The sequence below is a fragment of the Apium graveolens genome, chromosome 6 (assembly GCF_009905375.1).
Source record: "Apium graveolens cultivar Ventura chromosome 6, ASM990537v1, whole genome shotgun sequence".
In the NCBI taxonomy this organism is placed as follows: Eukaryota; Viridiplantae; Streptophyta; class Magnoliopsida; order Apiales; family Apiaceae; genus Apium; species Apium graveolens.
In genome coordinates this window covers 7,099,790-7,127,622 of record NC_133652.1, presented here as the reverse complement: position 1 = coordinate 7,127,622, position 27,833 = coordinate 7,099,790, and the positions used below count along the sequence as shown (strand labels likewise).

The 27,833-nt window shown below is 33.4% G+C and overlaps 1 long non-coding RNA gene, 6 other non-coding genes and 1 pseudogene across 7 annotated transcripts; 1 reads left to right on the top strand and 7 right to left on the bottom strand.

Annotated features, from left to right (window-relative positions):
- The first annotated feature begins 2,355 nt into the window (after window positions 1–2,355).
- LOC141666477 (uncharacterized) lies at window positions 2,356–18,783 on the top strand. Its single transcript, XR_012552233.1, has 13 exons — window positions 2,356–3,673; window positions 3,798–3,875; window positions 3,966–4,047; window positions 4,812–4,875; window positions 4,997–5,229; window positions 6,443–6,523; window positions 7,172–7,355; window positions 7,460–7,874; window positions 11,850–12,135; window positions 13,761–13,893; window positions 17,809–17,932; window positions 18,079–18,189; window positions 18,269–18,783. It is a non-coding gene; the product is annotated as an uncharacterized LOC141666477 (long non-coding RNA).
- On the bottom strand, window positions 6,144–6,246 carry LOC141669656 (U6 spliceosomal RNA). Its single transcript, XR_012553924.1, has one exon. It is a non-coding gene; the product is annotated as a U6 spliceosomal RNA (small nuclear RNA).
- On the bottom strand, window positions 8,456–8,572 carry LOC141669189 (U5 spliceosomal RNA). Its single transcript, XR_012553480.1, has one exon. It is a non-coding gene; the product is annotated as a U5 spliceosomal RNA (small nuclear RNA).
- Window positions 9,165–9,284, bottom strand: LOC141669439 (U5 spliceosomal RNA). The gene has a single exon (XR_012553724.1). It is a non-coding gene; the product is annotated as a U5 spliceosomal RNA (small nuclear RNA).
- Window positions 10,909–11,106, bottom strand: LOC141669868 (small nucleolar RNA U3; annotated as a pseudogene).
- Window positions 13,169–13,271, bottom strand: LOC141669599 (U6 spliceosomal RNA). The gene has a single exon (XR_012553869.1). It is a non-coding gene; the product is annotated as a U6 spliceosomal RNA (small nuclear RNA).
- Window positions 14,423–14,562, bottom strand: LOC141669131 (U4 spliceosomal RNA). Its single transcript, XR_012553423.1, has one exon. It is a non-coding gene; the product is annotated as a U4 spliceosomal RNA (small nuclear RNA).
- On the bottom strand, window positions 18,314–18,474 carry LOC141670010 (U1 spliceosomal RNA). The gene has a single exon (XR_012554261.1). It is a non-coding gene; the product is annotated as a U1 spliceosomal RNA (small nuclear RNA).
- Window positions 18,784–27,833: the final 9,050 nt, after the last annotated feature.

Sequence of the window (27,833 nt, the reverse complement as noted above, 5' to 3'; positions counted from 1 at the left end):
TATAGAAGTACATAAAAAGGACAGCACACAGGGGCCTGCCACAACTGAGACCTTTTCTTTAAAACCATTAGACGCTATGAAGTTAACTACTTCATCCTCACAAAAGGATAAAGTTAGTAAAAGGAAGAGAAAGCAAACGCCTATGATAATTGTTACTGAGAGTGGTGAGGACCAGATACATATTGAGTCTCCCTTGGTCAAAAAGCCAAATAAGCAAAGGAATGTTGAGCTGACCACTCAAATAACCACATCTGCATCTTCTCAAAAAGATGCAGTTGTAACAAAGGGGCAACAACAGACTCTAGCGGCACCTTTTCAACAAGGTGTCACTATTAAAACTAGCATTCTCCCCAGTGCATCATGTCAAGAGTCTGCACCCTCTCTTGAGCACTCTCAAGAGGGTGGAAGAAGTCATTTGGTTGGCACACACAGTGAGATCACATTAATTGAAACTCTCTCATCCACTCAGGGGGAGTGCCAATATCATTCCTGAAATCACTAATCTCGTTTCTCAAATCTCTTCATCTTACGATAAGGGGCTTGAATCTACTTCTCAAGTCTTGCCAACATCAAATGACACAGTTCAAGAAACTGAGCTCACCACCCAGATACAATCTTTAGATGGTGAGAGGCTACATGCTGAGATAGACCTTGATGACATCATCACAAACACAGGGATTTCATAAATTTTTACTGAAGACTATGTGTGGGTTCCAATTGCACCTTCATGTGCATAACAGTCTTCACAGACGACTAAAAGGTTTGAGGGTAGTACTCTTGAGGGGTAGCTACTCAAATCCTCTCTAATTCAATTGGAGGTTTCTCAAGAAGGAATAGCTCCCCTTCCAACCATAGCTGACATTGTTTGTCAATTGAAATTGGGAGTACAATTGCCAATGATCCTGTTATTGGGGAGGCAAGCACACAAGAACATTCAAGTGTCAGTCCCCTGCAAAAAGGACAAGGGTTTGAGGCCATTGTACATGATAGTAACTTGGTCAAATCCCCTCAAATTCCAATGGAGGTTCACTATACCAATGAACAACACACTATCACAACCACAATTCATTCTGTGAGTCAAACTGTGACACCTGTCACATGAACAGTTTCACCAACTCTCCCATTCACCTCAAACACAAAAAATCTACCATCAACCTCAACAACCATTAATCAAAATTCTACACAACTTTCACACCTCATTTCTCAAAGGCTGCAAGATGTTCAAACTCAACCCACAATAGCGAATGATTACTGGTTGATCAGCTTGCAGGCCTAGCCAACATTACCCAGCAACTTCTCAACACTAATATGTCTAATCAAGACTATCAGGCAATCTTGATATCATATAAGGAGGATGTAGAAGAATAACAAGCCAACATTGCAGATTAGGGCCGAGCAGAAAACCGAAAAAATCCGAATCTGCCATCGAAACCGCTAAAAACCGTTAAAATCCGATCTGAAACCGAAACCGCAAAACTAAAAACCGAACCCGAAACCTATTATATGGGTTCGGTTATAGGTGAAAACCGAACCGAGAAAACCCGATCCGAACCGATAATTATAAATAAATAAATAAAATATATTTAAAAAATATATATATATATTTTAAAAATTAATAAATACAAATAATTTTTAACGGAAGTTAAAAATAGTTATAAACTAGGGGATTGTGATGGTGTTAGGATGGGGATTGGGCAGTAAATTTCCAGTTCTAGTCTGTTGTTTTTGGTCTGCTGTTTTATGCATATTGTCCACTATTTTCAACTTTTTGTCGTCATATATACTTTGTTGGTGTTCATATTATGGTTCTGGTAAAGCTAGCTATATAATTGTGACACTGTCATGTTATACTTAATCTATAGCATTTGAATAAAACTGATTATCTAATGATTATTATTTGTTTTGTTTTGTATAAATATGATACATGTGGACATACAAGTATTAGAATTGTGCACTGTATGATGAACAATGGCTCATAGTGCTTGCTTCTTTTTAGATTGTTGTAATTTATTATGATTTTATATTATTATTTCGGAACAAATGTACTTTGTATATATATATATATTTTGAATGTTTAAAAATTTTATTACTAGTATTTATTTTACTAATTTTATTGGACGCGGTTTTATAACCGAACCCGATCCGATAAAAATCGAACCAAGATTTTTAAAAACGAAACCGAAACGGTAATTTCGGTTGCGGTTTTAAATTTTAAAAACCGAGGATATGCGATTTCGGTTTCGGTTTTACCTAAAATCCGGCCCGATCCACCCGCGCTCTCCCCTCTTGCAGATGAAGCATACATCAGACAGACATGAAACATACATACACTCGAGCATCACAGTTTCCAAGACACTTAAAAGCGGTGTACGTGTGTGACACAACTCACAAGGCACTGTTTCTTCACATATTTCTAGAAATAACACCGGCTGTTTCATTTTAAATGTATCTCGACTTTCATTTTTGCGCACAGTTTTCAGAAATAGGTGTAAAAAGGTCATGTTACTTGCTCTATTATTGAAGAGGGTTTTTTGGGATTCTCAAAACTTAAACAAAAACAACCAGAGAAGTTGAAAAGAGGAGCGAGTGTCGGTCTATTCGATCGATGAAACTTTCGGCGTCACTTTCCGGCTAGTAACCTTCTTTCTCCTATCAGTTTTCTTTTATTTTTTTTATAGTTACAACACTAGCACATCCCGAGATTCGAACTAGTAACCTCCTTCACGAAGCCAAGAGCACGAACCATTATACCAACACACGCACATTATGAGTTCTCTTATACTCCTTCCGTCTCACTGGATTTTTTATATTGACCGGATTCTTTATATTGACAACGGGACGCATTTTAAACATGATTCCCTAAATAATTTTAAATATTTTTTTTTTCTTTTAAATAGAATTATAATGTTTAAATTTTTATATAGAAAAAAAGAAAATTCTAAAAAAAATTATAAAACTAGCCTTAAAATCTGTGTATAGGAAAAAGTATGTAAAGAATGGAGTGGGATTAACATATTTAAGTTGTTTAGATTATGTTTTTCTTTTCTATGCTAAAATTTGTAGGCAGTAGGAACATATGTTATAGTTCTATATGCTGTTTTACTCTAAATGATGGTTAGGTTATAATATAGATGCTTTTTGGTGCATACAGAAACCCCATCCTAAGATAGGATATTGATATTCCACTGTAAGTGACAAGCACACGTTATTCTTTAGTAAAAAGCCTAAAAGGTGAAAGAATAGTTTGCTCTGTGCTCATCGCACGGTCACATTGATGAGTTCAATTAGTACAAATCCGGACAACTCTTTGATATTTGATTTTGACAATGTTGTTTACCTTGTTCTTGTAATGTGGAATTTCTTTCAAAGTCCCAAAAAATTGAATAAGCATGCGGAACTTGGTAATTCTAAGAGGGGCTTGTAGGCTAAATAGTTGTTAATTTGTTTAGCAATATTAATATAGACGTGGGATATGTGGATTGGTGATTCTAGAGTTTTTTGTAGCAAGGTAAATATATGTGCAGGATGTACTGATTGCTCGCTTGAGAACTTATTCGCTGCTAGCTTTCTTTGTGTAATCTGTTAGCTTGTGACAAGCCGTAATTCAATCTAATGCGTATACCGTCATTGTAGAAAAGGATCCTGACAGAGCCTTAAGGCCTCTAATCTTCCGGTACTTTTTCCTTGTGCAAGTACCTGTCATATTGCGGCCTATAATCTGTTAAGCAAAAGTCTGCTTTACATAATATGATTTGAATAAAAATGATTAATATTGTATATCTGATTCAATTCAGCAGCAAGGAAGCAATTTATTACGTGTAGAAAAGTTTAAAGAACACTATTCACGGTGAAAAACATAAGTGGAAATGAATCTGGTAAGGGCTCAAAGTTAGCTAAATTGCAGAAGTTGCATTGGTGTACAATGACACTTCTTTGAATACTATTTATTCTCCGTTGAGTCTTAGGCAGGTTTAAAACGGAAACAGGGATCGTGTTGGTTCCGGCGTTTAGGAAAGATCACCTCTTCCATGTGTCGATGCGAAAGAGGTATCCATTTCACAAGTCTATGAAGTATGCAAATTCTTATATGTGTACAAGTCAACTAATTTATGTTGCTTTTTCTTGTTTACAATATCCTGTTAATTGATACAAATTTATCTTTTCTTGTTTACATGATCATGTTAATTGCTACAGATTTATCTCATTGAATCCAATAGCAGCTTAATTATATAGGCATTATAGCTTTTGATTTATCTCGAAACTTAAATTCACAAGCATATTGTATCGAGCCTGCTTAAGAATCCAGGATGTACGTGTGTGTACAAGAACTTCGCAGTCCCCCACTATTACACACAAGGCACTGTTTCTTCACATATTTCTAGAAATAACACCCGCTGTTTCATTTTAAATGTATCTCGACTTTCATTTTGCACACAGTTTTCAGAAATAGGTGTAAAAAGGTCATGTTACTTGCTCTATTATTGAAGAGGGTTTTTTGGGATTCTCAAAACTCAAACAAAAACAACCAAAGGAGAAGTTGAAAAGAGGAGCGAGAATCGGTCTATTCGATCGATGAAACTTCCGGCATCCCTATCAGTTTTCTTATAATTATTTAAGTTGTTTAGATTATGTTTCCCTTTTCTATGCAAATATTTGTAGGCAGTAGGAATATATGTTATAGTTCTATGTCTCATATGCTGTTTCACTATCTAAATGATGGTTAGCTTATAAGATATTGATGCTTTTTGGTACATGAACATGGTCTTATACATGTTTTTTTTTTAATTTATTAATTATTTAATGTTTTGGAGAATATGAGCAATTCATGTCGAAGAAAAGGATCCTGACAGAGCCTTAAGTGCCTCTAATCTGCCGGTACTTTTTCCTTGTGCAAGTACCTGTCATATTGCAGCCTATAATCTGTTAAGCAAAACTCTGCTTTACATAATATGATTTGAATAAAAATGATTAATATTGTATATCTGATTCAATTCAGCAGCAAGGAAGCAATTTATTACGTGTAGAAAAGTTTAAAGAACACTATTCACGGTGAAAAACATAAGTGGAAATGAATCTGGCAAGGGCACAATGACACTTCTTTGAATACTATTTGTTCTCCATCATCGAGACTTAGGCAGGTTTTAAACGAAAACAGGGATCGTTTTGGTTCTGGCGTTTAGGAAAAATCACCTCTTCCATTAAGTCGTTCCATGTGTCGATGCGAAAGAGGTATCCATTTCACAAGTCTATGAAGTATGCAAATGTTTATATTTGTACAAGTCAACTAATTTATGTTACTTTTTCTTGTTTACAATATCCTGTTAATTGCTACAAAAGTATCTTTTCTTGTTTACATGATCATGTTGATTGCTACAGATTTATCTCATTGAATCCAATAGAAGCTTAATTATATAGGCATTATAGCTTTTGATTTATCTCGAAACTTAAATTCACAAGCATATTGTATCGAGCCTGCTTAAGAATCCAGGATGGTAACCTCAATTTGTGCAAGTAGAAGCCTTTTGATCTCTTTATTGCCGGTCGTACATTTAAAAGAAGGCGATTTCACGTTTACAAGAGGGCATGGTACAAAAGGCTTATTGCATGTTTCTATATTTCACTTATAGATATGGTCCATTATTATCTTTGATTTGAGAATTAAAATACCGCACCATTTAGTCATAAACTAATATATTGCGCGGTTAAGAATGGTGAGTACATGCAGAGTGCATGCAGGTGTGGTGTCACTTCATGAGTAGAGTAGGCCATTGCTTAGGACTAGTTTAAATTAGTTGTTACTTTAATTATACATGGAATCTCTAAAACTGTATTAGACTCCTAATGTAACTAAACTATATTAGACTCCTAAAGTATCTAGTAAAAGGTATTAGATTTAGATTGATTTGTATTCTAATTGTATTCATTAGTTTTTATTGAAGAAATTAAAATTAGTGCATCTAATGGCGCCATTCAATCAGTAAGAAAATCTCGAATTATGTTTTTTCCCCAGTTGTATCTTAGCTAATTTTTTACAAATTAACAAATATTTCCTTATTGTGATTGTTATTTTTTTCTATTTATATGTAATATTTTTAAAAAATATATACAGAGTCCAACCATATCTTGTATTTGGTTTTGGGAAAAAAAAATTGGACCATTTCTCGATTTGTGCGTGTCATCCTTACGCAGGGGCCATGCTAATCTTCTCTGTATCATTCCAATTTTATCGGATGTCCCCGAAGGGACAAGATATGTATCATCACTATCTAAATGATGGTTAGGTTATAAGATATTGATGCCTTAAGTGCCTCTAATCTGCCGGTACTTTTTCCTTGTGCAAGTACCTGTCATATTGCAGCCTATAATCTGTTAAGCAAAACTCTGCTTTACATAATATGATTTGAATAAAAATGATTAATATTATATATTTGATTCACTTCAGCAGCAAGGAAGCAATTTATTACGTGTAGAAAAGTTTAAAGAACACTATTCACGGTGAAAAGCATAAGTGGAAATGAATCTGGTAAGGGCACAAAGTTAGCTAAATTGCAAAAGTTGCATTGGTGTACAATGACACTTCTTTATATACTATTTATTCTCCATCATCGAGTCTTAAGTCGATTAAGTCGTTCAATGTGTCTATGCGAAAGAGGTATCCATTTCACATGCATATGAAGCATGCAAATGTAATTTATAACGATATTCTGTTAATTTCTACAAACTTATCTTTTTTGTTTATGCGATCATGTTGAATCGTAATCTTAACAATATGTATTATTGTCTCCGATATCGGAATCTTGAGAACCTGCCTTATACATTATTAGTTTAGTTTCATTTAGGAAAAGCTGATTAAAACCTTGAAAGGTTGAGATTTGAAACAAGTTGTGTCATCTGCCATCCTCCCAACCACGGGGTCAAAACTGAATTTTCAGAGCTACAACTTCAAGAATGAATAACGGAAACTCTCCCAATGTGAAAAGATGGTTGTGCGAACGAGGAATAGGTTGCCTGCTTATATTCTTTTTCTTGTTTGCTGTTGTGGTGAAACATTTCTTTATGTTGTGCTCGTCATTTAATACATTTCCTTCATTACATCGTACCATTCATATGGATCCATGACGGGTTCTTGAAGTAAAAGAAAGCATTTATTAGGTTACTACAATTGATTCAGGAGCGATATAATTATCAAGAATGACAGCATCATTTTTTCCTCGGGAGTGTTGACAAGCAGACGGAAGTCTAATTTCTGCATCAAATGGTCACTTTATTGTTCTGCCTGATGTTAGTCCGCACGGTTGCTGATATTCACTCCAAGTCCGCACAGTTGCTGATATTCACTCCAAGCTGAAGATAAGGTATACCATTATCATTAAATTTTTGGTATCATGCAACTTTGATCTGTCAGTTGGTTGAGAAAAACCTTGATCAAACTGTTATAATTGTTCACTCTTGCTAATAGGTACTTTCAAAAAGATGTATATATAAAGCTAAGTGTCATGAATATACTTAAACAGTAGTGCAACACTTGGACGACTCGTGAAGACCCCAATAGCAAGCTATTGTGGTTACCTAGATGAACATTGTTATAATGTCACGCTTCTAAATTTTGGACGACTCGTGAAGACCCCTAGTGCAACACTTGTTCACGTAATCTTGTTAATTGCTACAAATTTGTAAGTGTTAGTGGGATTGGACAGTCGTTTGTGTTTGATGCCAGGGCATTGACCTGTTGCTGACTTGCTGTCTTTACATGCTGCATGGCTTCTCAAAAAAAAACCCATATATATTCTTTAACAATTTTCTTGCTTTTGGAATTGAGACGGTGGCAAGTTGAGATGGTTATCAGGAGTCGGTGTTATGTCTCCGCAAGCAAGGTACGAAGATCAGTTCTTAAGGTTCTTAAGTTAGTAATGCTGTATGCTTTGTCATTTCAATATAATCAAGTTACTTTTTATCGCCCTCTGTGCTATAAGAAATCATATTTGATTGCTGCTTTAAACTGTTACTAGCATTTAGCAACCATTATGTAAAATGTTGGGATACTTAGTGAGGTCGGTTTGGGTTGCTCATTAAAATTTTACTTATTAATTACTTTGTTTAATTAAAAATAATTAGTAAATAGAATTCTTAAAATCTCGACATATTATATAAAATACTAGAATTCACAACTTTTCATTTTGTTGCTTGTTGTATCGTTCTAAAAAAAATGTGTGATACTCAATTAAGTAATTTTACTTGACGAGCACATATATGTCCAATATTTATCGATGATATCATATGTGCAATTAAGTGAATATTTAACCATTCTAAAAACAATTTTTTTTATTAATCAATATTAATAAGAGCGACAAATTTGATATTTAATTTTTCTACAAACACGTACACGGGGAAAATCTAAAATCAACTACTCATTATCATAATGGAATTTTTATAATTATGAACTTAAATTGTAGGGAGCCAACCAAAAGGAAGACACCTCCAAAAATAGGCGTATGCCACTATGAGTGACGAGCACACGGTATTCTTTAGTAAAAGGCGAAAGAATAGTTCGCTTTGTGCTCATCACATGGCTGCGTGATTTTGAAGCTTTCTCAGTGCTAGTTATTTATAGGTGTGCTAGACGATGTCTCTGAAATATTTTCGATGTGGGTTATATACTAACCGGAGTGGATAAGTGCTCGCTTGCACTTCGCAATATATTGTCTTTTGGTGCTATTTAAATATAAGAAGAAATAGTTTAGAGTCCACGTAACCTTTATTGACGTTTTAAAGCTAGAAGCCAAACGAGGAGACCGTCAAATTATGTAAAATCAAAGCTTCGCAAGTCTTCAATAGGAAAAAGGCTTTACTACAAGTAAACCAGGGGACAGGGAAAGAACACAACAAATTTCCTTATTGCATTATTTTATGCTAAATATCTTTAGCTTTTGCGATATAAACTCCAAATTAATTTATAAAAGTCACGAGAAATAACTTGATGGAGAAGGTAAACTTTCATAAAGCATTAACTAAACAAGTCAAGACACATGAACGTTCTTATTAATTGACAAAAAAGGAGAAGCACGTCAATTGTAGAACGAGTTTGTTAAAACACTTCAAAGTTAAGATTTAGGTATACCCTTTTCATCGATTGATTGCATAAATCTTATGGCTTGAATTCTTAGGTGTTCCATACATAAACCCCACTCCAAAAATAGGCATAGTACGTCACTGTAAGTGGCGAGCACACAGTATTCTTTAGTAAAAGACGAAAGAATAGTTCGCTATATGCTCATCACATGGCTACGTTTAATTAGAAGGAATCTGGTCAGCTCTTTGATATGTGATGTTGACAACGTCGTTCACCTTTTTCATGCTCCTAGCCAGCCCTTATACTTTCTCAAAGTATCACGCAAGAATAGTCAATAGCTAATTCACTTAGCTATTACAGAAAATTGGGGCCAGGGAACCTAAATATTCTCCAATCTTGCTAAAGTTTATACCCTTCTGCCACTTTTTTTTGCATTCTTGTTACTTGTGCAAAATAAAGAGTCAGAGTAACAAACCGTAGGCACGACAAAAAAAAGAGTTAGGGTCTGTCAAACAACTGCAAGACCACCCCAGCAAGAAGAACCTGGCTGAGAACGATCCTCTACGGCTCTGAATGAATGGTGAACTGACCACTGAGTGCTGTTAATCACGCTCTGGTCTTGCAGTCTTAAGTCATCCACCAGACTTGGTCACTATATGTTCATCACATGGCTACGTTTAATTAGAAGGAATCCTGTCAGCTCTTTGATATGTGATGTTGACAACGTCGTTCACCTTTTTCATGCTCCCAGCCAGCCCTTATACTTTCTCAAAGTATCACGCAAGAATAGTCAATAGCTAATTCACTTGGCTATTACAGAAAATTGGGGCCAGGGAACCTAAATATTCTCCAATCTTGCTAAGTTTATACCCTTCTGCCACTTTTTTTTGCATTCTTGTTACTTGTGCAAAATAAAGAGTCAGAGTAACAAACCGTAGGCATGGAAAAAAAAAGAGTTAGGGTGCAAGACCACCCCAGCAAGAACCTGGCTAAGAACAATCCTCTAGGGCTCTGAATGGTGAACTGACCACTGAGTGCTGTTAATCACGCTCTGGTCTTGCAGTCTTAAGTCATCCACCAGACTTGGTCACCTGTCTCCTTAGAAATCAAGGATAGGAACCTAAATATTCTCCAATCTTGCTAAAGTTTATACCCTTCTGCCACTTTTTTTTGCATTCTTGTTACTTGTGCAAAATAAAGAGTCAGAGTAACAAACCGTAGGCACGACAAAAAAAAGAGTTAGGGTCTGTCAAACAACTGCAAGACCACCCCAGCAAGAAGAACCTGGCTGAGAACGATCCTCTACGGCTCTGAATGAATGGTGAACTGACCACTGAGTGCTGTTAATCACGCTCTGGTCTTGCAGTCTTAAGTCATCCACCAGACTTGGTCACTATATGTTCATCACATGGCTACGTTTAATTAGAAGGAATCCTGTCAGCTCTTTGATATGTGATGTTGACAACGTCGTTCACCTTTTTCATGCTCCCAGCCAGCCCTTATACTTTCTCAAAGTATCACGCAAGAATAGTCAATAGCTAATTCACTTGGCTATTACAGAAAATTGGGGCCAGGGAACCTAAATATTCTCCAATCTTGCTAAGTTTATACCCTAAAGAGTCAGAGTAACAAACCGTAGGCATGGAAAAAAAAAGAGTTAGGGTGCAAGACCACCCCCCCAGCAAGAACCTGGCTAAGAACAATCCTCTAGGGCTCTGAATGGTGAACTGACCACTGAGTGCTGTTAATCAAGCTCTGGAACCTAAATATTCTCCAATCTTGCTAAGTTTATACCCTAAAGAGTCAGAGTAACAAACCGTAGGCATGGAAAAAAAAAGAGTTAGGGTGCAAGACCACCCCCCCAGCAAGAACAATCCTCTAGGGCTCTGAATGGTGAACTGACCACTGAGTGCTGTTAATCAAGCTCTGGTCTTGCAGTCTTAAGTCATCCACCAGACTTTGTCACCTGTCTCCTTAGAAATCAAGGATAGGGAGGTATGATTACTATAGAACAGATCCTGTTCAAGTAAGGTCATGAATTCAAGTCTTGCACACCTTGGTAATATTCATAGTATTGTTTCAAGTTCTTTCATTGTGGGATATTCACGAGTTTCTCTGTGAGTGTATTTTTAACTTCTGAAAAAGTTAAGACCATTTTCAACCCAAACTCTAAAAATGTACCTTTACACTCTTCAACCTAACTCCAAAATTTATATTATTTTGGTGTCAAATCAAAAGTTATATCAAATTTGGTGTCCATTAAATATTTGGAGTTTTTGTATATTCGATGTTGCCCTTGTACTCCTTTACTAAAAACAAATTTGTTCCATTTGTATCCAACCACTTTATAACTTTTAACTTTACTTTTGTACTTAAGTTATAAAATAACTCAATAGTACATGAATTGTGTAAAATTTAGTGTTGATGGGTTGAAGTTGAATTTAAAAATAGTGTAACTTTTAAACTAGTGTAAAAATTACACCAAAATAGTGTAATAGGTTCGAGATGGCACAATAATCTGGGACCGCCAAAACAGATTGCACAATTTTGTAGCAAGGTCGAATTATTCGTATACTGATTGCACGCTTGAGAATTTATTCGGATACCGTCATTGTAGAAAAGGATCGTGACAGAGCCTTAAGTGCCTCTGATCTGCCTGTACTTTTTCCTTGTTCAAGTACCTATCATATTGCAGCCTATAATCTTTTAAGCAAAACTCTGCTTTACATAATATGCGTTGAATAAAAATAATTAATATTGTATATTTGATTCAATGCAGGAGCAAGGAAGCAATTTATTACGTGTACAAAAGTTTAAAGAACACTGTTTTCGGTGAAAAACACAAGTGGACATGAATCTGGTAAAGGCAAAAAGTTAGCTAAATTGCAAAAGTTTTGTTAGTGTACAGTGACACTTCTTTAGATACTATTTAATCTCCATGAGTGTTCAACTTTTTGGAGTTAAGGCGTGGGCAGTTGATAACGGAAACAGGGATCGTGTTGGTTCCGGCGTTCAGGAGAGATCACCTCCTCCGTAACGTCGTTCCATATGTCTATGCGGAAGAGGTATCCATTTTACATGCATATGAAGCATGAAAATTTAATTTATAATTGTACAAGTCAATTAATCTATGTTACTTTTTCTTGTTTATAATATCATATTAATTGCTACGGACTTTTCTTTTCTTGTTTACATGATCCTGTTGATTGCTACAGATTTATGATTTATCTCATTGAATCCAATGGTAGCTTAATTAGATAGGCATTATAGCTTTTGATTTATCTCGAAACTTAAATCACAAGCATCGAAACTTAAATCACAAGCATATCGTATCCGAGCCGGCTTAAGAATCCAGGATGGAAACCTCAATTTGTGCAAGTACTTTTAATCTCTTTATTGCTAGTCGAACATTTAAAAGAAGGTGATTTCGTGGCTAGGTTCAAGAGGGCATGATACAAAGGCTTATTGCATGTTTCTAGATTTCAGTTGTAGATATGGCCCATTTATTATCTTTGATTTGAGAATTAATATTCTGCACCATTTAATCGATATGTCAAAAATAAAGGACCAAACTAGTATATTGCGCGGTTAAGAATAGGCAGAGTGCATACATACATAGCTACTGTATAGAAGTTAGGAGGATGGATGAGTGCATGCAGGTGCGAAGTAACTTTACAAGTAGAGTAGGTCATTGCTTAGAACTAGTTAAAATTAGTTGTTTCACATGAGATATCTAAAACTGTATTAGACTCCTAATATAACTAGTAATATAATATTAAGATTGATTGTATTTTATTTGTATTCATCAGCTTTTTTGAATAAATTAAAATAGTGCACTCTAATGGCCATTCAATCAGCAAGGATATCTTGAAGTGAGGTTTTTTTTTTCCGGTTATTTGTATCTTAGCTAATATTTTATTGTGATTGTAATTTTCTTTTCTATTTTTATGTAATATTTAAAAAAAAAATTGGGGGTCATCTTGGACATGTAGTAGTCTTCCACCCCTAATTTCATGTCTAGATTTGAATAAAAAGAGTTTTGCAGGGAGCTTGTATTAAACAAAACTGTAGTCCATTTCCTAGATTTTTGGTTGGCAAAAAAATTTGGACCATTTCTCGATTTGTGCGTGTCATCCTTGCGCAGGGGCCATGCTAATCTTCTCTGTATCGTTCCAATTTTATCGGATGTCCCCGAAGGGACAATGTTTGCAATTAAACTGTTATTATATAAAGAATAAATAATCACTATTCGTAGCCAGTGTGGGAGATTTTTAAAGTAAGTGTATGCCAACATGAAAGCTTTGAATCTATAATTGTGCTCATGCAACGGTCGAGGCATTAGGTGTTATGGATAACAAAGCTGAGAGAGCATTGCTATCCTATGCGATTGTTTGGCTTAAAATTTTAGCAGACTATTCTTTAAATTATAAGCTAGTCACTAGTAAAAGCCTTCTTAATTCTTATATTTTTTTTCTTGTTTGATGTTGTGGTGAAACTTTTCTCTTGGTTGTGCTCTTCTTTTAACACAAACATTCAAGACATCCTACCATTCATATAGATCAGTGACGGGTTCTTGACGTAAAAGGAGCATTTATTAGGTTACTGCATTCAGGAGCGATAAAAATATCAAAAGTGACGGCATCATTTTCTCCTTTATAGTGTTGAAAAGCATCATTTTTTTCCTTTATAGTGTTGAAAAGCAGTGGTCTACCAAGAACAGAAGTGCAAATTCTAGAATTAAATGGTCCATCTCTTTGGTCGGCCTGAAGTTGTCTGCACTATGTTGGGGGATATTCACTGCAAGATGAAGCTGAAACATTCAGGTATCCCTTAAATAATAAATGCTTGGTAATAGTATCTGCCTATAGAACTAAAACGTCATCTGCCGCTCTTTGACATCTTCATTATTGATTTGTGTTTTTTGTCCAAAATACTGATTCACCAACTATTAATTGCACACTCAAACTAAAAGTTTATTCCACAAAATCTGATGTTCTAACTTTGTTGGTTACCTAGTTGAACATTGTTGTACTGTCATGGATGCGCTTATTTTTTTTTATAAAATTGCTTTTAAAAGTTTTTAATGGCAACTTTTGTGAGAAAACTAAATAGCCAAGCATATATAAACTAAATAGCCGGCACTAGTATAAAGATCAGTCTTCAATCCCCTTCAGCTTGTATACACACAATCAGTGAATTGTATGTATTTGGAAGAGTCGCTGATACATCTGAGCTTCATGAGTTACATTTCGGGTAATTCCTTGATTCAAGCCTTTAAACTTCAATCTGTTTCGTTTGTTCCATTAGATTCTAATTAACCATGAAATATTTTACACTAGAGTTGTAGGGATTAACCTTAAATAAAGGGAGCCCTTCCAAAAATTCTCCATGGCACATGGCCAAAGAGGGGTTTGGAAATAATTTTCAACCAGCAATTGACGCGCCTCAGTTAGTAAACTTCACTAGCTGTGTCACTGCCCCGAGGCGAGGGCCGAAGCCCTGAATAATATGTGTTACCCTTTCTTATTTTAAACTGCTTTATCCTTGCATGCTTTTCGCACCAAGCGATGTGGCGAGTATCATCGCCTCAGTTAGTACTTCACTAGCCGTGTCACTGCCCCGAGGCGAGGGCCGAAGACCTGAATAATATGTGTTACCCTTTCTTATTTTAAACTGTTTTATCCTTGCATGCTTTTCGCACCAAGCGATGTGGCGAGTATCATCGCCTCAGTTAGTAAAGTGACACTAGCTGTGTCACTGCCCCGAGGCGAGGGCCGAAGCCCTGAATAATATGTGTTACCCTTTCTTATTTTAAACTGCTTTATCCTTGCATGCTTTTCGCACCAAGCGATGTGGCGAGTATCATCGCCTCAGTTAGTACTTCACTAGCTGTGTCACTGACCCGAGGCGAGGGCCGAAGCCCTGAATAATATGTGTTACCCTTTCTTATTTTAAACTGCTTTATCCAAGCGATGTGGCGAGTATCATCGCCTCAGTTAGTAAACTTCACTAGCTGTGTCACTGACCCGAGGCGAGGGCCGAAGCCTTGAATAATATGTGTTACCCTTTCTTATTTTAAACTGCTTTATCCTTGCATGCTTTTCGCACCAAGCGATGTGGCGAGTATCATCGCCTCAGTTAGTAAACTTCACTAGCTGTGTCACTGCCCCGAGGCGAGGGCCGAAGCCCTGAATGAATAATATGTGTTACCCTTTCTTATTTTAAACTGCTTTATCCTTGCATGCTTTTCGCACCAAGCGATGTGGCGAGTATCATGTACAATGATTATAATGTAGGATTGGTAATACTTATCAGGGCAGTATGTAAAAAAAACAAAAAGATGGTTGTTGGTTTGAGTGGCTCATCAAGTGCTAATATGTGCTAAACTTCACTAGCTGTGTCACTGACCCGAGGCGAGGGCCGAAGCCTTGAATAATATGTGTTACCCTTTCTTATTTTAAACTGCTTTATCCTTGCATGCTTTTCGCACCAAGCGATGTGGCGAGTATCATCGCCTCAGTTAGTAAACTTCACTAGCTGTGTCACTGCCCCGAGGCGAGGGCCGAAGCCCTGAATGAATAATATGTGTTACCCTTTCTTATTTTAAACTGCTTTATCCTTGCATGCTTTTCGCACCAAGCGATGTGGCGAGTATCATGTACAATGATTATTATTCAAGGCCGAAGCCTTGAATAATATGTGTTACCCTTTCTTATTTTAAACTGCTTTATCCTTGCATGCTTTTCGCACCAAGCGATGTGGCGAGTATCATCGCCTCAGTTAGTAAACTTCACTAGCTGTGTCACTGCCCCGAGGCGAGGGCCGAAGCCCTGAATGAATAATATGTGTTACCCTTTCTTATTTTAAACTGCTTTATCCTTGCATGCTTTTCGCACCAAGCGATGTGGCGAGTATCATGTACAATGATTATTATTCAAGGCCGAAGCCTTGAATAATATGTGTTACCCTTTCTTATTTTAAACTGCTTTATCCTTGCATGCTTTTCGCACCAAGCGATGTGGCGAGTATCATCGCCTCAGTTAGTAAACTTCACTAGCTGTGTCACTGCCCCGAGGCGAGGGTCGAAGCCCTGAATGAATAATATGTGTTACCCTTTCTTATTTTAAACTGCTTTATCCTTGCATGCTTTTCGCACCAAGCGATGTGGCGAGTATCATGTACAATGATTATTATTCAAGGCCGAAGCCTTGAATAATATGTGTTACCCTTTCTTATTTTAAACTGCTTTATCTTTGCATGCTTTTCGCACCAAGCGATGTGGCGAGTATCATCGCCTCAGTTAGTAAACTTCACTAGCTGTGTCACTGCCCCGAGGCGAGGGCCGAAGCCCTGAATGAATAATATGTGTTACCCTTTCTTATTTTAAACTGCTTTATCCTTGCATGCTTTTCGCACCAAGCGATGTGGCGAGTATCATGTACAATGATTATAATGTAGGATTGGTAATACTTATCAGGGCAGTATGTAAAAAAAACAAAAAGATGGTTGTTGGTTTGAGTGGCTCATCAAGTGCTAATATGTGCTAAACTTCACTAGCTGTGTCACTGACCCGAGGCGAGGGCTGAAGCCTTGAATAATATGTGTTACCCTTTCTTATTTTAAACTGCTTTATCCTTGCATGCTTTTCGCACCAAGCGATGTGGCGAGTATCATCGCCTCAGTTAGTAAACTTCACTAGCTGTGTCACTGCCCCGAGGCGAGGGCCGAAGCCCTGAATGAATAATATGTGTTACCCTTTCTTATTTTAAACTGCTTTATCCTTGCATGCTTTTCGCACCAAGCGATGTGGCGAGTATCATGTACAATGATTATAATGTAGGATTGGTAATACTTATCAGGGCAGTATGTAAAAAAAACAAAAAGATGGTTGTTGGTTTGAGTGGCTCATCAAGTGCTAATGGACTTGACAAGTACAAGCATGTTATCCTTCCACCGAAGGATTCGCTGCTCAGTGGAGCCTGCCTAGCGCAGTGCCTTCCGCTTTAGTCACCATGAGCTCCAGGCCTTCGCCCAAGACCCATGGTACAACTCCATACTTGGAATGGGCACACCTGTGAATTACTCAACAAAGTCTGACCTTCTGAGCCACGCCAATCGAGTTACAGGCCCCCGTTACAAGACCCAGATGTAGCAGGTGCTGGATCTCCTTTAATATAATGAAGCATTTATTCATTTCTTGAAGCGGTGTGGGTCTTCTTTATCTTGCCATATATGCAATTAGTTGAGTTTCCTGCCTTTGAAATAACTTATAATACATTCGTTAATAAGTAGTTCATTGTTGTAGTAAATTATTAATACAGTAATTTTAGAAGCGATAGAATGAAAAATGAGGTACACTTGATCTTCACAAAAGGCTAAGATATCCTAGACATGTGATGCAAAGTTAGTTCATATTCAATGTTAATGGATGAGTTCCCACATGAAATGCATAAGATATTTTAGTCTCTCCGCATGAATTGCGAGATGTTTGCATATTACGTTCTATTCTCTCTTTTTTAAGGGTAAAAAGTTTAGGCTGCAGAGTGCATACTATTGAACCGCATGAACTCCTCTCTTTAAAGGGTGAAATGTTTAGATAAAGAATATTTTCTACTCTCTACATGAACTGCTTAGAGAATTTCATTGCCACTTGAATGTGCAGACCTAGATTTGCTCACCTCCATAATTGACGTTACCCAGGTGTGATTTAAAACATGTTTCATCCGTCCCTCCTACAGGAAGATCGCTAAAAAAATATTGAAGTTAAGAGTTGTGTGGCTTCACCTGTGTTTAGAGGGAGACAACGGGGACAAACCGTGATAGCAGGAGCAGCGCCCCTGCCACATTGCTAACTACCTTCAGGTTGCTTATGAACACTTTTCCCTTTTTTAAGTTTGATATAGCTTTGTTTATTAAAAATAAACTTTTAATACATCAACAATAATCAATCAAATGGACCTTGTTTGATGGAAACCTTGTTTGAATTCAGTTATTTAATAAAACTACAGGTATGTGTACTAGACGGACCAGTGGAGATTTGCACCTCACAGTAATTTAGTTTCTAATCAATCATGTTCTTGTATACTTCCAGGTGGATATATGAAGCAAGTGCGAAGATGGTAAGTTAAGAGTTTTGAAGATAAACAGTCTTGTTACAGGAAGAGTTTGATTACCAATTTGAAAATAACAAGTGAACAGTTTTGGGTTGACAGTTAACGCAACACAAACTTTAAAACTATATTGGCGGGGGCTGCGCGAACGCAAGCCACCCCTAACACAAATTATGATGTAGACTCCACCACTTGGGTAGATCTTAGACGAGCACCCCTCCTAAGTGCAATGGAGGTCACTAATCTAGGCCATGAGCCTTCCTGATCGCTCATTGACCCCATCCAGGTAAGTATGTCACAAGGTTGGAAGTATGTCCATACTTATATCCAGGTGGTAGTGTTTGCTTTAGCATGTTATCGATGTGGGAATGTTGTTATCACAACTAAGAAAATTAGAGCTATTAAGTTCTTCACAATAATCCTAGTGGGATCAGCTTCGCACCTCTAGCTATGAATATTGTCATTATAGCAGGATATCTATGATTTGCTAAGTAACCTTAGCAATCTTACATGACTTCACTAATAAAGTTTGTAATATATAAGTATGATATGTAAGAAAAAATGTAGATACAACCAAGTACAATGTTTTATAATTTTAAATTTTAATAGTTATTAAGAACACGAAAGCTATTAAGGTGTTTAAAATAATCCTAGTGGAGATCGGCTTCTCACCTCTCTAGCTATGAATATTGTCATTATAGCACGAAATCTATGATTTGCCAAGTAACTTTGGCAATCTTACATGACTTCACTAATAAAGTTTGTAATATATTAATATGATATGTAAGGAAAGAATGTAGATACAAGTTATACAACTAAGTACAATATTTTATAATTTTAAATTTTAATAGTTTATAGATGCACACGAATTTCTTTGGAAATCATCTTTTTCATGGTGTATATGTTTTTTTCTATTTTTTGTCAAGTTGTTTTTTTTTCTATTTAATGGATTTAACTTCATTGACTTCAAATATATTCAACTCATGCTCTGTGTAATTTTTCTCAAACCAGCAAGTTGGCAACTTTGATTTTACTAGCATTTAGCAACCATGAGGTAAATTGTTATTGTAAGACCTTAATAATATCATTTGGGATATTGTCACTGGTAGGTGTGAACTTGTGATATTTATAATTAAAATATTAGTGTTTCTCTAAGATAAATAATAATTAAAATATGTCTCCATCATCCCTAATTGTTTGTATATATATAAAAAGCTTTTTGGAAAATTTTGAGTTAGAAACATTCAAGTCAACATGTCATATGTTTTTCATTTTGAAAGTAAGTTGTTTTACATGATAACAATGTACATGTGTTAATTTTTTTTAACAATATGGCTTTAAAGACTGGGGGATAACTAAAGAGTCATTTTTGAAATGATAATCAACTTAAATTAAAAATAACAAAAGCGGTGAGAGCGCGCTGAGCAACTGGCTCCTTAAAAATACATACTCTCAAATTTATAAATCAATATATATATATATGTAAGTTTAAGGGAAGTTTTGTTAGTGAAAATAATTTAATGAAGATGTTAATGAATTTTTTTACGTGGATTTACGAATAACTATGTTGCAACAAAGGTTAAATGTACTTACCATACTAGTAATTAAAATTGGAATGTGAAATTTTTAACGAAGGGGATATTTAAAGCGTTTTTTATGATCATGTTACACATACATCAATAAAAATAACTTTTTAAAGTTAATTTATCGAAATATATTTGTTATGATGAAGCCTAATAATGGTAGACTTGTTAGTTTTTAAACTGACAAATTACTGATAATGGTAGACTTGTTAGTTTTTAAACTGACAAATTACTGATACATTTAATATGCCTCGTAACAACTGTGGACCCAGATATATTATGATGAAGTTGAAGGTTTGACAGTGGCTTGATGCTACATGTACATTGATATCACAAATAAAGGGTATACAAAGAAAAGAAAGTCCAGCCAAGTGCAGGCCACTTGAAGAGGCTGTGTTAACTGTCAGTCCACATAACTTGATGGAAGCAAGTGATCCTTCCCAGTAAGCATTGTAATGAGGTGGGTAGTTTAGAAATGGAAGAGGGAGATGTGCTAGCTAGCATCTTGCATACCGAAAATATAGAACCAGTTGTTTTTCCTCTCATAGTTCGCAACTTATCAACAATCTATATTGTGCTTCATGCTGTTGGCGGTAATGGACCCCTCGACATAGGAGCAAGGTTAATGTATGCTAGCTCGTATCTTGTATAGGGAATTTTCTTGAGGGGCTAGTACTTCCGCAAAGCAAAAGGTTCCCCCAAGATGACAAAAATCCACAATAATTTTTGGTTGTGTTGGTTATGGGGTAGTAGTATATAGCTAGGGGTTTAGAAAAGAGACTATGAAGTGATCAGGAGGAGTGCATGCATTATGGAAATGCCTATTCCTAAATGTGTGACTGTCAAAGAGGCTTGGACAGTAGTACTGTTACTGGGTTTTTTTTGTTTCTTTTACACAAACCCAATAATTTTAACTTTGGGTTTCCCTTATCCAGCACTTGACTCCTGTTACTGAGATCAACTACCTTGTTGTTTGTAGAGTTGGATTTCTTAACAATTGTCTGTAAAATGTTGAATCGTTCAATGAAAATCTCCTGTTTCTTTTCTGCATCTTGTGTTTTTACAATTTTCCTGTCATATCAAGCATTGGTGGTCTGAATTATGCACCCAAATTTCCCCTTTTTTTAACGATTTAGATGAATATATCAAAATCTAATAGTTGCATCAAGGAATTTCTTTCATTTAAGAAAATCTATATGATAAGAGAAAATTCATACAGATAATCTCATTCAAGCATGTAAAAAATAAATGCAACATTCAAATTTAGGTTTAATAATAATAATAATAATAACTAAAATATCAATTAAAAATATCCAACCAAAAAGATCCCTCTTGAAGACAATAAAAGACACAAATGTTAGACAAAACAAGATTAATGTCAACATAAATATGAAGTAATTAAATTTTAACCAAACTAAAAAATATAAAAAATTAAAGTTTTTAATTCAAAAAAAAAACTTAATTAAAACAATGAGGTAATAATTATCTATAATTAAGAAATAAAACATATGGATCTGTAACTTATACTCATAAAAGTCATTAAAATAAATAATCAATGACACCTTTAGGTCAGGAAAATGGCATTAGCACAACAGGCTAATATATAGTCTGGAGGATCTCAGTAACAATAGCCTAATCCATAAACTGTTTTGACATCCTGTGCAAATCAGAAAATCAATGACACAAACATATATACTACCAAATTCAAGCTCATGCAATCACCTGGATAATATTAGCCCTGCTCATGTTCTTTGCTTCTCCTAGCAGAAGAAAATTTAAATTATGAACTAATATCTATATATTCTTAAATTGTACTCCTTAATTTACCCATTTTCCAAATGGGTATCCATAACCCATATTAAGTATAAAATCACTAGATTCATGAATATATCCACTAAATTTACTCAATGGGTAAATAAATTTACCCGTGACCCATATTAAGTATAAAATCTATATATCTATGGATATATCCATATAAGTTTACCCATTGTTTTACCCATCAAAACACTAAACATGAAAAAATTTTGAATTTTAAAATTTAAACATCGTATCTAAGGAAAGATTTGCATGATTTTCTCACATCTGTTACAACACTAATTCAATAATAATTATTGGTTTCCTTATTCTTTCTCATTCTTTATTTACACATTCAATTATTTTTTTTGAAATTCAAATTTCCTTAATTATCTCATATCCAATCAAATTACCCAATTAATATTATATGTGTACTACTCAAGATCCACAATTTTAGCCACGAATACGATAAAACTATCTATTCCAATATATCTACCTTCAAAAACCACTATTTCAAATTACATCAGACATTTATCTCTATCATTCTTCTATTTTTAATTTTTTTTCTTTTTATTCGACTTTTTACTCTTTTTTGCAATTTTAGTATAATTTTTTGTATTAATTTGATATGTCGTCTCTTTTACTCTTTCTTTTTTGTAATTTTAGTATTATTTTTTTATATTGATTTGATATGTTTGTATAAATATTCTTAATCTACATTTATAATTTGAAATTCAAAAAGTAAGCTATCTATGTAAAAAGATTTTAGACTAATCAATCATGCATGATTTGCTCCTTTATTTGTTATATTTTTAAATTTTGAATTTCATACTTATCTATAGAAACTATCACTCCTTGATTTGTAAATTGAGTTAAATTATTGATATATATACGTTTGTTATTCTTCTTTTCTCAAATTTCAAATCTCAGAATCTCATTTTCTCTCTTTCTTTTTGCAGGTCACATGTAGATTTTAATTGAGTTTCATTTGCTAATGAACAAACAGGTTAATACATCATAGTTCTTCTTTTTTCAGTTTTTCTTTTAATTCGTCTATGCACTCATTTCTTTATGTAATTTTAATGTTGTTTTTTGTATTGATAATATGTTTGTACTATTTCAAAGCATTGTTGGGTTAAGAATTCTTGGCGGTCTTATAGTTATGTCATGAGGTATTTTGTTGTTATTTTGGTATTGCCGATGATGGCATTGCACTTGCACAATTGGGATTTCTGGCCTTTTTATTGGTTAGCTCAGGGGACCATGTTCCGGGAAATCTTTGTTCTTGGCCATGATTGGTAAATTTTGTCATGTTTTTCCATTTGTTTTAACTATTTTTATAGAGTGAGTTGACTTGTATCTGGTTCTTGATGTCACAGTGGACATGGAAGCTTCTCTGATAATATTGAGAAGGATGGATCTTGGGTTCCTGTAAAGTTTCTTCACTCTCATACTCATAACTCAAGAATTATTTTTTCACAGTTCCTTATAATAAAATGTGCATCAATATTTTTTATTTTGGTTTCAGCTATCAGAAAAGATATACAAAAGTCTGTCAGTCCATATTAAACTTCTGAGATTCAAGATTCCTTTTCCCATATTTGAATATCTTCATATCTGGTGATAAATCATCTCTGTTTTGATAGAAGCTAGCATTTGTCTCTAAGTTTTTAGAACATAAAAGCTCATAATTTCTACGTATAATCTGCATAAATAACATATCAGCAAAAGTCCAGGGATGAAAGGTTCACAGTTCAACCCATACAGTGATATATTTCACCTGAGTGAGAACAATTTGGTGGTAACGTCGACATTGTGTTGTACTGCAATGCTAGCTTTCCTTAGCTACATGGCTAATACATTTGGCTAGGATTGTTGCAGTTAATACTATTAAATTGCAGTGATATTGCACTTTGTATCATGTATCATGCAAAGAAGTGCTGATGCAATTGGCAATGATGGAGGAAGCTAATGCTAGAGGAATCAATTGAAGTTTAACTGTAATGTCATATTTCAGTGTTAGTGTCGGTGATTTTTGCTAATTTGTAGTCTGTTGCTTAGTGAGCTTCAATTTTCTAAATTATGACCAAGTAATGTAAGATTGTAATAGTAAAGTAAATAGTGAGTGGGTTCTTCTTTAGTATATTTGGTCCAACAGTATGTGAGACTGCATGCTATGTTTAATAATTGTATTAGTATCTTTTCGTGAGGTTTGAACTATCAGGGCTTGATGTGTTCTATTTTAATATATCAATTGACTTTATAAAAGAAATGACGTTTTTATAGTTACATAAATTGCAAAGTATATAAATAATAAATTTAGTATAAGTTTATTCATTTTTACATTTTATTGAAAAAATCAGATTAAAAAGTATCATAGTATACAAATAATAAATTTAGTTTATATGCATACTTTTTATTATATTTAACTAATAAAATTATTAAGTTCATTCAAATTATGTACAAAAAAATATTATGAAGATAAAAGTGCAATATTAAACTATGAAAAGTTTGCATAAATTACGTAACCTTATGTAATATTGATTTTGAGTTCAATTATCTTTTGATATTAAAATCTCAAATATTTAATGAATTAATGAAAATCTCAAAAAATTTAAAAAAGAGATAGTGTGATATTTATGTGATATTTTTATGCATTTCAAAATATATTCATACACAGTTTACATTTTCAAAAAAATTATATGTATCTGCATTTCAAAATCATTGTTATATTTTATGTAATTTTAATTTTTTTACAGCAAATTATGTCGAAAAAAGAAATATTTTAATTTTATAATATTTTTTCTAAGAATTAATTTTATAATGCTTAAAATAGGAGGTGTTAAGGTGGATATCAGTAATATTAAAATGAATTTTTAATAAAAAATTCCGTTAGAAAAATAATTTTAATGCACTAATGTTTACTTTTGTAAATTGTATACATCAAATATAACATAGTGGTTGTCAATTAACATATTTTAAAATAACTTATGTAGAGTATTTATATATATATTTTTTCAAAGTTTAAAGTGTGAGGTGTTGTCATAACGAGTAATATTGAACTAAATTGTATATCAAAATTCAGCTATTTTGATATACTTTTCATTTGTCTATAGTATATATTTACATTTTGACAATTAATGTAATTCATATAATTTTAAATTTGTTCTACATCAAACTGTGTCGAGAAAATAAATATTTTGATTTTTTTTAATAATTAATTTTATAATGTTTAAAATTGGAGGTGTGAGTTTAAGGTGGCTATTAGTAATATTAAAATGATTTTTTAACAAAAAAATTTTGTTGCAAAATAATTTTAATGCACTAATATATATTTTTTGCAAATTGTATACATCAAATATAATATAATAGTTGTCAAATAACATATTTTAAAATAACTTATGTAAAGTATATATATTTATTTTTTCAAAGTTTAAAGTTCGAGGCCGGGTGATATTGAACTAAATTGTATGCTATTTTGAATATAACTATATAATTTTTATTTGTATATATTTACCTTTTGGCAATTAATGTAATTTTTGTAATTTTAAAATATTTTATTTATTATCTTTTTTTTTGAAGAATTAATTTTATAATGTTTAAAATTGGATGTGTCAGTTTAAGGTGGATATCAGTAATATTAAAATAATTTTTTAATAAAAAGTTTTCGTTGTAAAATAATTTTAATGCACTAATGTTTTACTTTTGCAAATTGTATACAAATTGTATACATCAAATATAGCATAGTAATTTTCAATTAACATATTTTAAAATAACTTATTTCAAAGTTTAAAGTGTCAAGTGTGGGACACCGAGTAATGTTAAACTAATTGATATATTTAACAATTGTATTGGTGTCTTCTTCGTGAGGTTTGAACTATCACGCTTGTTATGTTATATTTTAATATATTAATTGACTTTGTAAAAAAAGAACTTATAGAAATTGCATAGTATATAAATAATAAATTTAGTACAAATTTATACATTTTTTCATTTTATTAAAAAAATCAGATTAAATAGTATCATAGTATATAAATAATAAATTTAGTTTATATGAATACTTTTTATTGTATTTAACTAATAAAATTATTAAGTTCATTCAAATTATGTACAAAATAATATTGGATAGATAAAAGTGCAATATTAAACTATCAAAAGTTTGGATAAATTATGTAACCTTATGTAATATTGATTTTGAGGTCAATTATCTTTTGATATTAAAATATCAAATATTGAATGAATTAATGAAAATATCCAAAAATTTAAAAAACAGATAGTGTGATATTTTATGCATTTCAAATTATATGCATACACAGTTTACATTTTCGAAAAATTATATTTATCTGCATTTCAAAATCATTGTTATATTTTATGTAATTTTAAATTTTGTACAGCAAACTATGTCGAGAAAAGAAAATTTTTAATTTTAAAATATTTATTTCAATAATTAATTTTATAATGCTTAAAATATGAGGTGTTAAGGTGGATATCAGTAATATTAAAATGTATTTTTTATAGAAAAATCCCGTTAGAAAAATAATTTTAATGTACTAATGTTTGCTTTTGTAAATTGGATAAATCAAGTATAAGTTGTCAATTAACATATTTTAAAATAACTTATATAGAGTATTTATATTTTTTTCAAAGTTTAAAGTGTGAGGTGTCGCCTAACATGATGGCGGGTAATATTGAATTAAATTTTATATCCAAATTTAGCTATTATTTTGAATATTTTAATTTTATTATCTTTTTTTTGAAGAATTCATTTTATAATGTTTAAAATTGGAAGTGTCACTTTAAGGTGACTATCAGTAATATTAAAATGTTGAAGAATCAAAATTTGTGTCGATGAATATTTCAACCATCCTTATATTACTTCTATGTCATCTGTGTCATTTTCAAACCTGATTAGCATTTAATAACGTCATATTTTTTGTTAAAACTCTCATCTCCATTTATAATCTAACTAAAGTAGGTTATAAGGTCAATATCTAAAACAAGTGCATATACTGCATCTGTTTATGTAGATATTTGGTTATTGTTGTAATTTCGTCAATATTATTTTGTGTATGATGTTCCATGCACGGGTAATCTTAGATTTATGTGAAAAGTTTAAACATGATATCGGTTTTAAGCATGTTGAAGGGGATTTTGACTCACAACAAGAAAATGGTTATCAAAACAACTTGATAATCATCACACGCTCAAACATTGGGGAGTAAAAAAATGTGGTATCATTGATACACATACTACATTATTTTTTTATTACTTATTCTTCTATTTCTTTTTATTTTGACATTATTAGTGGCAAGTTTAAATACAACATATCTTATAAATATTTCAGAATTTTTTTTTAAGGGGAACTAATGAATATGATTTCTATCCGGGTGATTAAGCTATCGATGTGCGCATTTTTATACCTATATCACTTTCATCACCCTCAAATGCAAGTTATGTGTGATCGGTTATATTGTTACATTTCTTACCGTGTTAGACACGATATTCATGAAACAAGTTTTCTAAACTCTCAATCATATTCTTTGTGATTACAATTGACAGAGAATATTGTGGATACACAAACTCTCAGTCAATTAATCAATGAAAATAGTGCATATCTGTTTAAAAGTTGAAAATATCATGCAACTCTACCATAATCAACTTCATTTAACTGTACTATATATTCACATGCTTGGGCTCTCAACCTATACTCAAACATCAGAAGAACATAATAGAGATACACATTCTTGATTTTCTCAAATATAAATTGAAGTTTATATCAATTTATTAAGTTTCTCCTCTTCTTGCATTCAGATATGAACGACCATCAGCATTTTTCCGCTTTGGATGCTACTCAAGTAGCTTGGAAATTGAAGGTTCGAGTGACAAGAATGTGGATATCAAGGAATAACCATGGGGAGGCAATCAGGCATAATCTTATTATGTTGGACTGTGAGGTGTGATTTAATTATATCAGTTGCATTCGAACCATTGTTCACATCTCTTGGCGCATATTCTGCATATTAACATCCTAATTTTAATCCCGATGATGACAAATCCTGATTTCTTCTGCAACAAGATATGATCAAGATCATGATATATTTCTCGATTTCTCCTTCATCAGGATATGAATCAATATCAGGATATGAATCAGGGTTTGTTAGCATCAGGATTAGAATCATCATGTGATTACAATCTAAAATTTCAATTAAATTCTCCATGATTACAATTCACAGAGAATATTATGGCTACACAAATTCTCAGTCAATTAATCAATGA